Raw genomic sequence first — 15,175 nt, forward strand, 5'->3', positions numbered from 1 at the left:
AACCATTTCTAGACCACTTTCTAGACAGAGATCTTTCCTATCTTAGACACCATCTCCAATCGCAGGTCCTGGTTAGAGTTTCCTGATGGACATTCAGCTTCTTCCTTCTGCAGATGTTTACAGAGCACTATGTTCCAGGTACTAGGCATGGGGAAATAGCAATGGGAACCTGTCATCATGGAGTACCCAGATGATTGCACACTTACACAAAACCTAAATCAAACCCAAAGGGCTTCCCAAAAGAAGTGATCTCAAAATTAAGAACAGTGGAGTTAGCCAGGTGAGGGAGTAAGGAGAGAGAGCCTTTGACTTTTCATTGCATTCACGCTGTTCAGCATCTTGCATTCTGCTGTGTATTTGCTTGTGTTGTTTCTATGCCAGATGTGTCCATGTTGTTTATTGCCTTTGAGGTAATGGAACTCCTTTAGAACTTTCCCACTTATCTTTGTCAGGGTTTAGCAGAGCACAGAGTACTTTGCCAGGAAGAAAAGTAGCATTTACAAAGGGCCAGCTCTGGGGCCATCACTTTGTGTGAAGTTACTGTGTTACTGAAAGGAACTGGAGGTAGCCAGGCTAGGGCAATGGACACAGCCTGGAAATGAGGATGGTAATTATGTTCTTGTCTCTGAATCTTCTTGTGAGTTAGGGCATACTTCCTGTGATTTGCTCATCTATGCCTTGATTTAGTCATCTGGGGAGTGAAGGGATTCCACTCCAGTGTCTTCCAGTTCTGCTCTCCCCTTTTTCATGTTGCCTCTTAGAGCCATCTGAGTGTCATTGAACGGTGGGAAGACAACTACAGAAGGTGGCTCAGGGGTTGAGTCAGGAAACCCAATGTGGAAATGAAACCACAACCCTGACTTATATAAGTGCTGGCCAGTTGGAGGCCAAGGGAAGAAGGCTCCCAGAGAAATGACCCTCATGTGAGCCCCAGCACCTCTGTCTGACTCTTTGTGCCCACTATCAGGCACGCTTGGTGCAAAGTGCCCGCTTTGCGCCCCAGGTTTTGTTCTGAGGGCCCTGGAGCTTCCACCTTGCAGCATTGACACCTGTGGTCTTGTAACCTAGGCTACAGAAATAGCAAGTGGGTACTCAGAGGGCAAGTTGATGAGACAGACAGCACTGGGTACAGCCACTCACAGTGGAGCTCAGTGCTGAAAACACTTGAGTTGAGGACATCGTGTACTAATTCAAGGTTGCCCCCCTTTTTTTGTCTCTCAAACTTTTCAAAACAGGAAGAAAGTTTTTTCTTCAACTGTAGGCACCAGTAATAACCTAGGTCCTTCTAGAGAGATCTATTTGGAAGCCATCCAAGAAAGCTACCTTCACTAAGGGGATGCTAATCACTTTTTTTTGGTCTCTTTCTTCTTGTTTTTTTTTAAACTCTGGGCTTCTGGTAGCAGTTTGGAAGGTTGGCACAAGGCCATCTAAAAACCACAGAGGGGTGTTAGGTAATCATGTTCTCATTAAAATGCTGTTGTGTGGTTTAATTTTCAACGGTTTCTTTGCAGCTTAGAAACACACTATATTTTTTGAGGCAAGGAGAAATGGCTCTGTTATACAGGCAAAAAGGCAGGAAAAGGGGCTGCTTATAAATTACTTCCTTATATGTTTCCAGAAAAAAATACCAGCCACTTTCATTCCAGGGAAGGTAACTGAGCCTGAGGTTGGTTGGTACTTCTGAGCTTCCTGGAGATTGATGATGTTTAATTGACTCTGGGGACAAATGCTTCAAACATATTTGAAGACTCTGGAGAGACTGAAAGTATCAAATGGGGGCTGGGAGTGTAGCTCAGTGGTAGAGCACTAGCCCAGGTAACATGCATGAGGCCCTGGGTTCTGTCCCCAGCATTGTCAAAAAAAAAAAAAGTATCAATAGTATGACCATTCCTCAACTTGAACATTAAAGTAAGCATTTTTATAAGTAGTTAGGAAGTGCCAAGCATTAGACTAGGCCTCAAAGACAGAGAGATGGAACAGAGAGATGGAGCAGAGAGATGAAGGTCTTAGTCCACAAGGAAATCATAATGGGGGGGGGGTTATGTGGGGGATGGCAGATGCATAACAGCAACATGAACTATAGGATCATCTAGCCATATATATATTTTTTTCATCTTCATCCTCATGGAATTTCCACATAGGCCTTTTGAATTTTATTAGTAAAGACAGAAAACTAAATCCCAGGGTTACCATTTTATTTGGGGAAAAAAGGTGGGTGGGGAATAGTAGAGCATCCAAGAGTTCTCATTTCCACAAAAGGGAGGACTTTTTGGCTTTAAGGTAACCAGATTTTGATTTCAAGGGTAAGATTGGTTGTGTTCTGTCAATGGTGGGTGTCCTCGACCCCTCCCTGGCCACCCCCACCTTGATGATGGTGGGGAGTTCCAACAGTCTTCTAGGAGCTGCCCTTATTTCCCCTAGCTCCTGTTTTCTTTGTCTCCAGCCTTCCTGACTGACCTATTCCCACCTGGCTCAGCTCTCACTCTGTTACTTTGACCTTGGTCTTTAACTTGGCCACTCCTGCTCTGCTGTTTGTACATTCCCAAATCTTGGCTTTCTTCCTAGTTCTTCTACTCTGACTTTCAGCAACTCTGATGCCATACAGAAGCTGGGCTTCCCTAGTCCTATTTTGTCAGGGTTATGGACAGAAGAACACCCAAGGATGCAGCCCCCGGTGCAATGAAGATGGCCCTGGGTACACAGAATGGATCAAATTCAGCCCCAGGTAAATTGGACAGACCAATTTGGCCCCAGGACCAATTTGAACATTTCAAGTCAGATGAGCATTTCAAATTAGACTAATTCTGGTAACAAGTGGAAATTCTACCTGTTCCAGTAATGAACAGAAAAGGCACCCATATTTTGTTTTTTTTCCCCCCCTCTAACTTTCCTCCTACTTATCTTCATTCTTTGGGCTATTCCTCCTTTTCTCTCTTTTGTTGGCAGTGTTATTATATGCATATTATAGAGAAATTTTCAATATTTACTTTTGGCCGTTGTTTTGAAGGACTTGGGATTTTCAGGTTTTCACAAAGAAAATATGCTCTGATTGACAGCAATGTGTTGTGTGTCAGAAAGCATTGAGCCTATACAATTGTTTAACATTGTTAGATATGTGTGGAGGCTTTTTTATTTTATTTAAAATTCTTGAAATGGTAAACATTTTTGAGGCCAATCAAATTAGCTGACACTTTAGTGGAGGTATTTTATATACCCCCAAAGCTGAGTGTAGAGTAAACTGATTTGATTTACTGTCAGGTTCTTAAAATGTTGACATTAAAGCAAGGTAAAAATCAGTGTGGTTTTCTTCATGGGGGGTTTCACTTTGACTTTCAGCATCGAATCTGAGGGTTTGGTGAACCCAGAAAGGCAAAGTGAAACTTGGGAGTGCGGGTGCATATCAAGCCAAACAGACTTCTATGAATGAAGCTGAGTTCCAGTTAAGCTTCTTATCAGCTCACACATTTGTTAGCTGTCACCCTCCCCACTTCAGCAAATGTATGGTCCCCTGTCTTTAGGAACTTGATTTAAAATAAGATACATTGCTGACCACCAAATAGAATGGCCTTTCTAACCCTTCTCAAAGTCCATGCTCACCTGGACTACTTTATTTAAGCCATAGATATCATCTTTTTTTTTTTTTCTTTTTTAAGGTGCTGTATTTTTAAGACCTTACTGTCCTCTGTCTTCTGGAAGATTGGAGGAAGAGGAGGAAAGGTGAACCTGGCAGAATACTTACCTACTTATCTTTGTGTGGGTAAAGGCACATGATAAAGAGACCTTGCTCCTCTCCATTGACTGTAGCAGCTCTGGAAAGCAACGTAAAGGCTGGGGAGTGTGAAGGAAGGGAGGCCCTAGCACCACAAAAATGTGTTCTTCAATCTTGACATATTTGATAAGCTGGGTTTAAGTAAATCAATAAAGTACAGTAGTTCCACTTTTGTAGTTTTGCTTCCCAAGTTTTCAGTTATCCTCAGCCTACCACAATCCAAAAATACTCAGTGGAAAATTCTAGAAATAAATGATTTGAAAGTTTTAAATTGTGGGCCATTCTGAGTAGTGTGATGAAATCTCACGCCATGCCATTCTGCCTGCCCAGAGCATGAATTGTTCTCTGTCTGGTGTATCCAGGTATCCAGGCTGTATACATTATCTACCTGTTAGCCACTTAGTAGTCATCTCAGTTATCAGATTGACTGTATTGTATTTCAGTGCTTGAAATTTAAGTAACCTGTACTTTATTAATAGTGGTTTCCAAACAAAAGAGTAGAAATGCTGGTAATTCTGATATATCAAAGAGGAGCTGTAAAGTGCTTCCTTTACCAGGGGATAGTTCTCCACTTAGGGGAATAAAAAGTCTTATGCTGAGGTTGCTAAAATTTGAAGTAAGAATGAATCTTCTGTCTGTGAAACTATGAAGGAAAAAGAAATCTGTGCTAGTTTGGCTGTTGGATCTCAAAATGGCAAAGTTATAGCCACAGGGCATAATAAGTGCTTCAGGTGGAAGAGGCTTTAAATTCATGGTGAAAGACATGAACAGAAAATATGCTCTGATTGACAGCAATGTGTTGTGTGTCAGAAAGCATTGAGCCTATATGAAGTGTTCAGCAAGGGATCCTCTGAAATGGGTGCCTTTTAATGCAAGCCTTGTAATGCAAAAAGCAATGGTTACACAGATTCAGGAATAGGTGTGGATTGAAAAATAAGAAAATGACTGGAGAAACTGTATCTGCCACTGAAGAAGCTGTTGCCGTATTTCCAACAGAGCTGAAGAAGTTGATTAAAGAGAGGGGACACTGTTCAGAACAAGTCTTCAATTGTCTTAAAAGTGGGCTCTTCTGGAAGAAGATGCCTAATAGAACCTACTTTCATAAAAGTATAAAGGAGACATTGGGGCACAAAACATGAAAGGACAGATTAACTCTGGTACCATGTGGCAACATGGCAGGGCACATAATAAAGCCAGGCACAGTGTACAGAACAAAGACCACATATATTCTCAAAAATAAAAACAAAAATTTTATTTTGAGAGAGATCACATTTACAAAAAAAATGCATTACGGTGTATTGTTATAATTATTCAATTTTATTAGTTGTTAATTTCTTACTGTGCCTAATTTATAAAGTAAATGTTATCCTATGTATGTACATATAGGAGAAAACATGGACATATAGGTCTTGATACTATCTAGGGTTTCAGGCATCTGCAATCTCCATGAATAAAGGAGTACTGAGACAGTGTTATAGAAATCCACCCAATGTTTTGCTACTTAGTGCACATTTAACACATTGAATGCTTCATCACTCAGGCTCCAGAATTTTTGCATACAAGTGGAAAATGTATAGAGGAATCTTTCATTTTCATAATACTTTAAACAGATTCAGTGTTCAAGGCGTAATTTTTGTTGTTTGCCTGTGCAATGAATGTGCCCCTTAGATCCTTAAATTCTTTGAGTCTTGGTACTCGATTCTGAAAGCAGCTCTTTACCAACACTTCATCCTCAACTGCTTGCTTACAGTTGTTAAAGTTTAGCTATGGAGGGATCAAAATCAGAGATTCAATGGCAAGGTGTTATTGTCTTGGCTCCAAGAGAGAGTTTATACGTACTGGGAATGTTAGACATGATTGACAGAGATGTGTGTGTGAGACTCAAGCTCCTTGTTCTGTTTTGCCATCACAAAGAACCCTTTCCCTTTGAAATCTAAGAAGGTCCCCGTCTCTTAGCTTGTGGAGGGAATTAGGCAGCAAATGACCATGAACATTTTTTTTTTCAATCGGTTACAGCTTTAATTGATACAGCGTTCATGAAGCATTTAGGAATTTCAGAAAGCTTTTACTTACTTTCCAAATGCAGCCACCTGTAGAGTGACATTCATCCGCAAAGGTGCATGATTTTCTTTAAACTCTCTGATCTTAACTTGGTTACTATTTAAACTTATTTAAATAGACTATAAATTCATTTTAAATATAATTAGATGAAATTAGGCGAAAACTGACCAAATGATCAAAGGCTTTCTTTTTCTTTCTCTTTTCCTGGCAACAATTCAGAACAGAATCTTGCACAGAGGTTAGTGATTCCGTGGAACAAAGACTTTGTATTTGACTTGCAGAAATGGTTGAGCAAATATTCAGGCTGAAAGCTCTCTTAATGGCCTGGGGTGGGGGAGTCTACAATCGGGAAGGCCCAGGTGGATCTGAGCTGGGATGAGTGCTTTCTTGGCAGGGAGCCCATTCTCATGATGAAAGCTGGGAAAATTTGCTTGGGGAGAGTAATCCAATGATACCAAAGGATTAGGCAGGCTTACATTTAGCAAACTGTAAACCATGACTCTGTATGGTGGACCTCTTCCCCAGTCAGGCAGCTGCTTTGCTCAGAGAATAGAGCAACTACAATTAAATAAGAGGAGAAACTAAAGAGAGAGGGTGAGAGGAAGGAAGTGCCGGGTGTTTCAAAATGATATTACACCCAGACGAACCAATTTGCCAGCCCTCAGTGCTAACAGAAGACTTGCCCATATCACCCCATAGACAAGTGGACACTTCTATCACCTTGAAAGGGCAGACTCCAAGTTCACTTTCTACCCCTTTGTCCTATTGGTCCTGTCACTTAATTATTTTACCTCTGATTACTTAGCTATTAGTGACACTAATTAAAATCTGTCTTGCCCTTAGATGTATGAAGCTGTTTATAAAATGCTTCGAAGGCATATTGTTCCAAGATCTATTAATTCTGGTAAGAGCCGTGTCAGCTTCAGTTACATGCTCATAAATGTAAACCCAACCTGGTTGGTCAATAATCTCCAGGGATGGTCAAAATTGCTCAGCTGGCTTTATAGAAAATGTGTATGGGGGGGACATGAAAAGATTGTTGGAAAGGCCCAACTAAAGATAGATAATAAATGGAACTCTACTGGGCAGGAGGAGGGCAGGAAAAAGAAGCTATTATTGAGCAGCAGGTATGTACTGTATTATACAAAGGAGTGATTTAGGTTGGGTTAGTGAGGTATTTGGGAGGAGGCTATTAAATATGAAAGCTGCATAAGGCTTAGTAGGATTGACTAAACAAGGTTCCAGCCATGCCTGCTTCAGGTCCCCTTTCTTGCTTTTTCTGGCTATCCTAATGCTATTATCTGGGAGGACTGAGCAAATGAAGATGAAAGTTGGCTCTTCCAGTTTCCAGTTTGTTGGGCTCATGGGCCTTCACCTTAGGACTCTTTCTTCAGAATGTCATTTTACATAATACATATTGAATATGCAGACCATATTTAATTTGCCAAATAGATTAAAAAACTAACTCACTCACTAGTAAACCTGGTTTTCTCAGATGATGCATGAATAGGTACATTTCCGATGGCTATGGTTGGCTGGATAAGTAAAGGTTTCATTCATTCACTTGTGCAATAAACATTGAGCAAGGAAGTGCCATGTGCTTGATATTGTTCTAGGTGATGGGGATACAGGGCGCGGAGACAAGGTCTCTGTATTCAGTGACCTTACATTTTAGTGGAGGGACAGCTTGCAAAAACAGTAAATATTTTCTATAAATAAAACACTAAATATTTTTTTTTCATTTGAAAAAGCATATCCTATATGGAAACCCCAACATATGATAGAAGTAAAAAAATATTCACAGCAGTTGATGTATTGAGAAGTGTGTGTGTGTGCGCATGTGCATATGGGGGTATGTATGGTGTCAGAGCCATCTCTACCAATTTAGGCAAATTATAACAAATTGATTACAAAATGGTGCTTGTCACAAGACAGAAATAAAGCACAATGTTAAAAATCAAGTGATAATTATCTCATTGCGATGAGATGGATGCTGCCGCTGACAATCTCATTAAAGCATCTATAATCTGTTTGAATCATCCACTTGAGTCATTGATCATGGCATGAACGAGGTCAATTTCTTTATTTTTGCTTTGTTTCTTTTCATCTTTTCTTATTGCTTTGATTTCCTCTGTTTATTAAATTACAAAATAATATCTCACAATTATAAAGCTGTAGGGAAAGGCCCATGCGTTTTTGTTCTGGATAGCTCAGTCACATACAGATCCAGAAACCATGGCAAGGGCTCTCTCTGGAGACTGTCAGACACTCTGTGGATGAGCTTATCACACTCAGACGAGGGACAGTTGGATGCTGCACATCAGGAGATAACTGCAAATGGATTTCTAGTCTATTCTTGAGTTCCATTTGGCTCTGAAAGTATTTATTTATGTTTTATTGCAGCATTTAGGCATGTTTTTAGATATATAAAATAATACATAATAGGTTTGTTTCTAACAAGAAAGGTAAGTCATTACATTCTGGTAATAAATAAAAAAATATTTTTTGGCATTTTTAAGCTGTTTATAACATGGCTCAGTCTTAAAAGAAATCCCTTTATCTTATTTTTCATGTGGCCATGCAGGTTCAGAATGTTCGAGCTGCATATATTGATGAGATAATGCTCTTATAGGAAGCCACTTGAAATCATAGAAATGGCCATGAAGAAATTACTTTTTATCTCATCTCTCATTTCAAAACCTCCTTCCTCATAAAAGCCAAATATGTCACTATCTATCAGTGATTGCAATGTCATCCTGTTCCCAGTTTTCACCATTTCCTTTGTGGTGGTGGGTGCTGTCGTATTCACTACCCATCCCCCTCTGGAAATGAAGGAAGGATTCACCCCCTTCTCCATGTTCCTGGAATTGCTCTTGAAAACTGAGCTCAGCTTTCCTCCCTTTGTGGGGATGCCTTGGCTGTGGAAAACTACCTCACTCAAGCTCACTCCTCCTCCCAGTGCTGATTGATCCAGGTAGAGAGGCCCAGTCCCTTCATCCAAACTCAGGACATCTCTGAAGAGACATCCCAGCTTCAGAACTCCCCACATGGTTGGCTTAAGCCTAAACCACAGCTCGAATTCTCTCTCTGATCAATCCTGCTTCCTTTTTTTTCCTTTCCACAGGTGTTGATTTAATAAAAAGTCCTGAAAAACATCCTGCACATTAATATGTATCTCAAGTCTGCATCCTGGGGAACCCAACCTGTGATAGCCGTCATCATAAAAGAGGAGAAAATCACTGGAATGGGATTTTTGGATCTAGATTTTGAGCTGTTTGGTGGTAATGAGGATCCCATCACTGGTGGTAGGTGGAATATAGATAGTTGCTGGTTCAATGTGGCAGCACAATTATTAAGACTTTTACCAATCATGAATGGGGATGGTACACATATGGGAGATAGATCCTACAGTGTATTAAACTTTTGAGAAACACAGTAGAAACGGTAACTTTAAAGACAACAGATTTTGGTCACTGTAACTAAACTCCATTCTCATAAAAGATACAGAAAAGTTAATCATGATGACTTGGCACATAAAACCTAAGTGTGAAATTCAGAGGGCAGCATATGAAGAGGTTTTCATCTCCTTCCGTGGAAGAGAAAGCTGCAAGGATCAGGCTGAAGATTTAATTCTAAAAATAGATGAGCACCAAAGAAGACCAAACTAACAAAGGCTGGTCGGATATTGTAAAGTTAAGATCTTGGTTAGAAAAGAGTGGGATGCTGAGAATTGGGAAGGGGACTTCTGGGTTGATGCATCCAAGAATCTTCTGTCCTGAAATCACTGGGACCCTCTGAACCTATAGAAGTAGCCCACATCTCCCTGGAAGGCTTGACATTCCCTTCTTACCTGAAGATGATGCAGAGTCTTCTCCATGTTAGACAACACCTGCCTCTTTCCCACAGAATCTACTCTCCCCTCCTTTTTTGTCCACGAGGTCAATGACTAGGGCTAAGACACAACATAAGCTGAGGACATGCTGGGCCTGCCTGGGGAGGGAAGGAGTCATGCTCTGAAGGAACTGTAGGATAAGTCAACTTGTAGGACCCAGGGAAGGACTGGATTGTGGAGAATGCAGAAACAAGGAGAACAGATTATTCATTCAGTTAAAGAGAGCTTATTGATATGTGAGCCCTCTCCTGGGACACAGGATTTTAACGTTCTTGGAGGACCCCCAGAAAATGGTATAAACATGCTGCTAGGATGGCCCCCTAGAAAAATGGAAAAAATGGTCATTCACACCAATTGGAGCAAAAATGACCGAATTTCTGTAGCAGATGGTGATAGAAGGAGTAGTGCAAAAAGCTCAGCAAAGTGGGCAAATGAGAGTGCATGTGCTATGTAAGGGTGACAAGGGTCACAGGATGACTGTTTTGCAGAAGGATCAGGAGGCTGGGCACAGTGGTGCATGACTCAGGAGGTTGAGGCAGTAGAATCATGAGTCCAAAGCTAAACTTAGCGAGGAATTTAGTGAGGCCTTAAGCAACTTAGTGGAACCCTGTCTCTAAATAAAATATTAAAAAGGGACTGGGGATGTGGCTCAGTTGTTAAGTGCCCTTAGATTCAATCCCTGATACAAAAAAAAAAAAAAAAAAATTCAGGAGGGCACACCAATAACCACAGCAACAAGAAATACGGTTCTGAAGAAGCAGTGGTGCCTCTCTTCCCCTAAGACTGACAGTTGGAGATGCTGTTACAGAACTCTGTTCAGAGAAAACAATGAGGATCATAGGAACCCTAAGCAGTAGCCCCAACTGCAACTTCTTTATTGAGCAGATTATCATGTCTTTCGTTATATGATGCAAAATCACTGATCTTACTAATGCTTTCTTTTCCAACCTTATTGGAAAGGATAAAAAATGACTTGCACTAACTTGAAAAGGACAATAGTATTCCCTTATAGTTTTCCCTCAGGGCTACATTATCTCTTCTCCTCTCTGTCTTAAGATAGTCTGAGCTATCTAGACATTCAAAGAGTACCACCTTACTTCACTAGTCTACGACAAGATTGGATCAGATTGGATAAAGATAAAAAACAAAAGCACACACAAAAAAAACCAAAAACCAGATCTGTGGATACTTTAGTGAGACACATTCCAGAGGGTGGGAGATAAACCCTACAAAGAACCTACCACACCAGTAACATATTTTGGGGGTCCTGTTCTGAGGCCTGCCAGGATATTCCCTTAAAAGTAAAGGACAAATTATTGCATCACATATCTCCTCCTTCCCTCCCTCCTTTCCTTCCTTCCTTCCTTCCTTCCTTCCTTCCTTCCTTCCTTCCTTCCTTCCTTCCTTCCTTCCTTCCTTCCTTCCTTCCTTCCTTCCTTCCTTCCTTTCTTTCATCATGTATCTTGACCACAAAGTAGGAAGCACAATCTATAACTCTTGGTAAGGTACCCTGGTTCTTCTATACTCTGTACTTGGGAATATTGCTCTAGATCATGTAGTGGGTAATGTGGAGGGATGTCAGTTTTCACTGATATTCAGAGCAGGAAAGAGCCCTGGAGCAGATATAGGTTTGAGTTACATGACCAGATAGATACCATTTTATTGGAAGTATCAATGGTAGAAAAAGATGCTTTGTGAGCTTATGATAAACCCAATAGAAGAATTACAGTATAGACTCTTAGATTTCTGGAGCATGATAATACCATCTACAGTTAGAATTATATAAGTTTCAAAATTATCTTGTGGGCTGTAATGGAGGCTTCATGCTTAATCACGGCACACTAAATGACCATGGAAGCAGAACTGCCAACAATGGGCTAAATTCTGCCAGAATCTTAGGGTTGGGAAGGCTAATAACAGTCCCTAATGAGATGAGCATGAGTTAAACCAGGCACACAACTAAGCTACAGAGACAGAGTCTAGCGCCCCATGTCATCTATCATGACTACGGTAGCACCCTTTCCTCAGCTTATTTCTGTGTCTGCAAAAGAATCCTTTAAGACCAGTTGATGAAGAAGGACAAACTCTGAGATTTGTCCACATATGGCTTGCCTTGGTATGCATGTTTAAGATAAGAATCATGGTAATTGTTATGGTTTGGATATGTTAACTGAAAAGCTCATGTGTTGGAAACATCCAATGTTTAGAGGTGAAAAGATTAGATCACGAGAGCTGTAACATCATCAGTAGATTTACAATTTAATGGATTAATAATTTGAATGACCTACTGGATAGTAATGATAGGCATGTGGGGTATGGCTGGAGGAAGGAAGTAACCGGGGGCATGCCCTTGGGAATATTTTTTTTCTTGGCTCCAATTCTATCTGCTTTCTGGCTTCCATGAGCTAAAAGCTTTCTTCTACTTTATACTTCCGCCATGATGTTTTGCCTTACTCAGTCCCAAAGCAATGGAGTCACCCAACCATGGACTGAACCTCTGAAACTGTGAGCCCAAAATGAACTTTTAATCCACTAAGTTGTTCTTGTAAGGTATTTTGGTCATAGTGACGAAAGTCTGACTAATACAGAAATTGTACTGTATATAGACTTTCTCAGGGTGGCCTCAATAGAAGCAGAGCAGGAAAAACGCTCTCAATGAGTAGAGCTTTAAGCGGTACAACTTTGGGAGGAAGGAAGAGCAGCTCAGAGACTAGAATATATATGCCCTCAGGATCAGTGGTGAATGGTTTGGTTGACTATTTATGGTCCTGGGAGGAGAAAGATTGGAATATCAGAAACTAGAAGATCCGGGTAGATGCCTGTGAATGGGTATGTGGGAGAAGGAAAGAAGGGAGAAGATTTTTTTTTTTTTTAATGTTAAAGCCCACCAGACAGCATCCACCATAGAAGAGGCACTAAGCAAACAGGTAGACAAAGGGACTTGACCGGTTTCTATCAGGGAACCTCTGTCATCAGCTGCCCAGATAGGCATGAATAAAGCAGCCTGGATGGCAGGGATGGAGACTGTGCATGGGAAAGCCTGGAAAGTTGTTCTTCTCGTTCCCAGAACTCTAGAATTTATGTTTGAGCAAATCTGGCTCCCGAAGTGGAACATGAACACTTACTTCTTCCAGGGACAAAGAGTCCTATTGAACTATGACTGCTACTTGCATGCTTCAGTACTTTTGCTAAGGGATCAGCAGGAAGAAGAGGAGTCACATCTTGGCAGGGGTAATTATCCTGATTATTAGGATGAAGTAAGCCTGCCGTCACACAATGAGAGTATCTAGGTGATCCACAGGATACCTCTTTGAATCCTCTTGCCCAATTCTGGCCCCAAAAGAGCATGATGACAAGGTACTCAGACCCCTCAAGTATGAGGAAATGGGTCTTGCCAACAGGTAAGCCAGTGAGACCAACTGATGTGGTAGCTGAAGGTGAGGGGAATCTAAGATGAGTTACAGAGATAAAATGATGACTATCAGTTGCATCCTGGAGACATCTACAGTGGATAAGGACTACAGTTTATCTCACTAACTTTCCTCTCAAGCGTTCTCTAGGAATCCTGCAAAATCTTCTCCCAGAGTTTAAACAAAGAGGTGGATCTGAGCAGTGCAAGAGATGAAATGCGTTGGATGTACTTCCCAGATACTCCTTTAGAGCTGAAGGACAAAATTCCTCTTGCTGGGAAAGCTCTTGGGAAGGTGGCTCTCAATCATCAGCCCATTCATGGAATTGTCTTGACTGAGGAAACTTCTTGCTAAAGGTGCAATATTTCCAATGACTGACCAGTGACGGGGTTTAAGGATCTAGTCCCCTCATCTCCATTCAAGTCAACTCTGAATCCCTTAGATTCATAGCACCCTAGGGGGTTGGCTGAGGACTTTGTTAGGATGTATGATCGCTCACTATCTCCCAATCTTGCTTCCTTTCTCTTCCTTCAACAGGTGTTGATCCTAAACCCTTGCCCTAGGAAAAATCCTGTATGCTAATCTGTATCTCAGAAATAACTTCCATGGGAATACCATCAAAATGGAATCAAGATTGAAAGGTGTGGTGCTGACTGCCACCTGATCTCTGAGGGAAGCTGTGGATAGACTGCTGTTCAGACACATCCTCCTCAATTCACTGGGAATGCCCTCCTTAGTGCACACTCTGCAAACTGATGCCAAAGTATTTTTTACTTTATAGCATGACTCACAAAATACGTGTTGATCAAATGACAATCATTTTCACTTGGAGTGTGGGTTTTCAGTGATAAACAATTAGTAAACTATATCTAAGTGAAAAAGAGAAGGTAGACGTGTGGCACATGCCTGTAATCTCAGCTACTCAAGAAGCTGAGGAAGGAGGATCACACGTTTGAGACAATTTAGTAGGAGACCCTGTCTCAAATAAAATAAAATAAAATAGGGTGGGGGAATGTAGCTCAGAGCATTGCCTACCATGTGGTTCAATCCCTAGTAAAACACACACACACACACACACACACACACACAGATTCTCATAGTGATGATGGTTGCATAACACTGTAAAGAGAACTAATGCTACTCAATTGTACGCTTAAAAATGGTTTCAATGGAAAAATTATGTTATTTATTTTTTACCACAATTTAAAAAAATCAATATGATGTAAAAAAACAAAACAAAACAATATATCATAACAAAATCATTGACTTATACACTTTATGTGGATGAATTGTATGCTATGTAAGTTATATTTCAATAAGGTCATATATTTATTTATTGTTTTGGTACTAGAAATTGAACCCAGGGGCACTTAACCACTGAGCTACATCTCCATCCCTTTTTATTTTTATTTTGAGACAGGTTTTTACTAAGTTATTGAGGGCCTTGCGAAGTTGCTGAGGCTGGCTTTGAACTTGTGATCCTCCTGCCTCAGACTCCCAGGGTGCTGGGATTACAGGTATGTGCCACCATGCCAGGCTAATAAGGCAATTAAAAAAAAAAAGAGAGACTCTTGAAGTGGAAAATCAACACTTCTCTTTCATATATGTGCCTCACCAGAGCTGAATTTTTCCATATATAAAATAAAATATCTATACAGGAACAATACTACCTTTCTCCCACGTTGTGTACCACAGATACTATGTAACACCTACAAATGTCCTTTGATAAAGAAATTGTGCTCTTACTTCCACTTTCTCTTCAAATACATTATTTGTCATTACCTTTGTAGCTGGTTTCACAAACTTCTTGGTAATAGTGTGGCCTATACTTATTTTATGATGCTTCTGTAGTGTTGGTTTCTCTATTACCTTTAGCAACAAAATTCATCAATTTTGTGTTAGAAAACACTTGTGATGTTTGCACTTGTTCTGGAAAAACTTTATTGTCCTATCAGCGAAGTCATTGTGCTTTGTTGGAAAATGGCACTGAAGCTTTCATGACTTCCTAGTGTTATTGGAAAACATTTTTATAACAGATGCCAC

The 15,175-nt window shown here is 40.6% G+C and overlaps 1 long non-coding RNA gene across 2 annotated transcripts; it reads left to right on the forward strand.

Moving 5' to 3' along the window:
- The first annotated feature begins 2,323 nt into the window (after nt 1-2,323).
- LOC125619378 lies at nt 2,324-14,548 on the forward strand. 2 transcript variants are annotated; one of them, XR_007350903.1, is made up of 3 exons: nt 2,324-2,725; nt 3,654-3,717; nt 8,955-14,548. It is a non-coding gene; the product is annotated as an uncharacterized LOC125619378 (long non-coding RNA). The 2 variants fall into 2 exon arrangements; XR_007350902.1 differs by lacking the exon at nt 3,654-3,717 and having other exon boundaries at nt 8,955-9,135; nt 13,670-14,548.
- Nucleotides 14,549-15,175: the final 627 nt, after the last annotated feature.

This window comes from Marmota marmota, unplaced genomic scaffold (assembly GCF_001458135.2).
Source record: "Marmota marmota marmota unplaced genomic scaffold, marMar, whole genome shotgun sequence".
Classification (NCBI taxonomy): domain Eukaryota; kingdom Metazoa; phylum Chordata; class Mammalia; order Rodentia; family Sciuridae; genus Marmota; species Marmota marmota.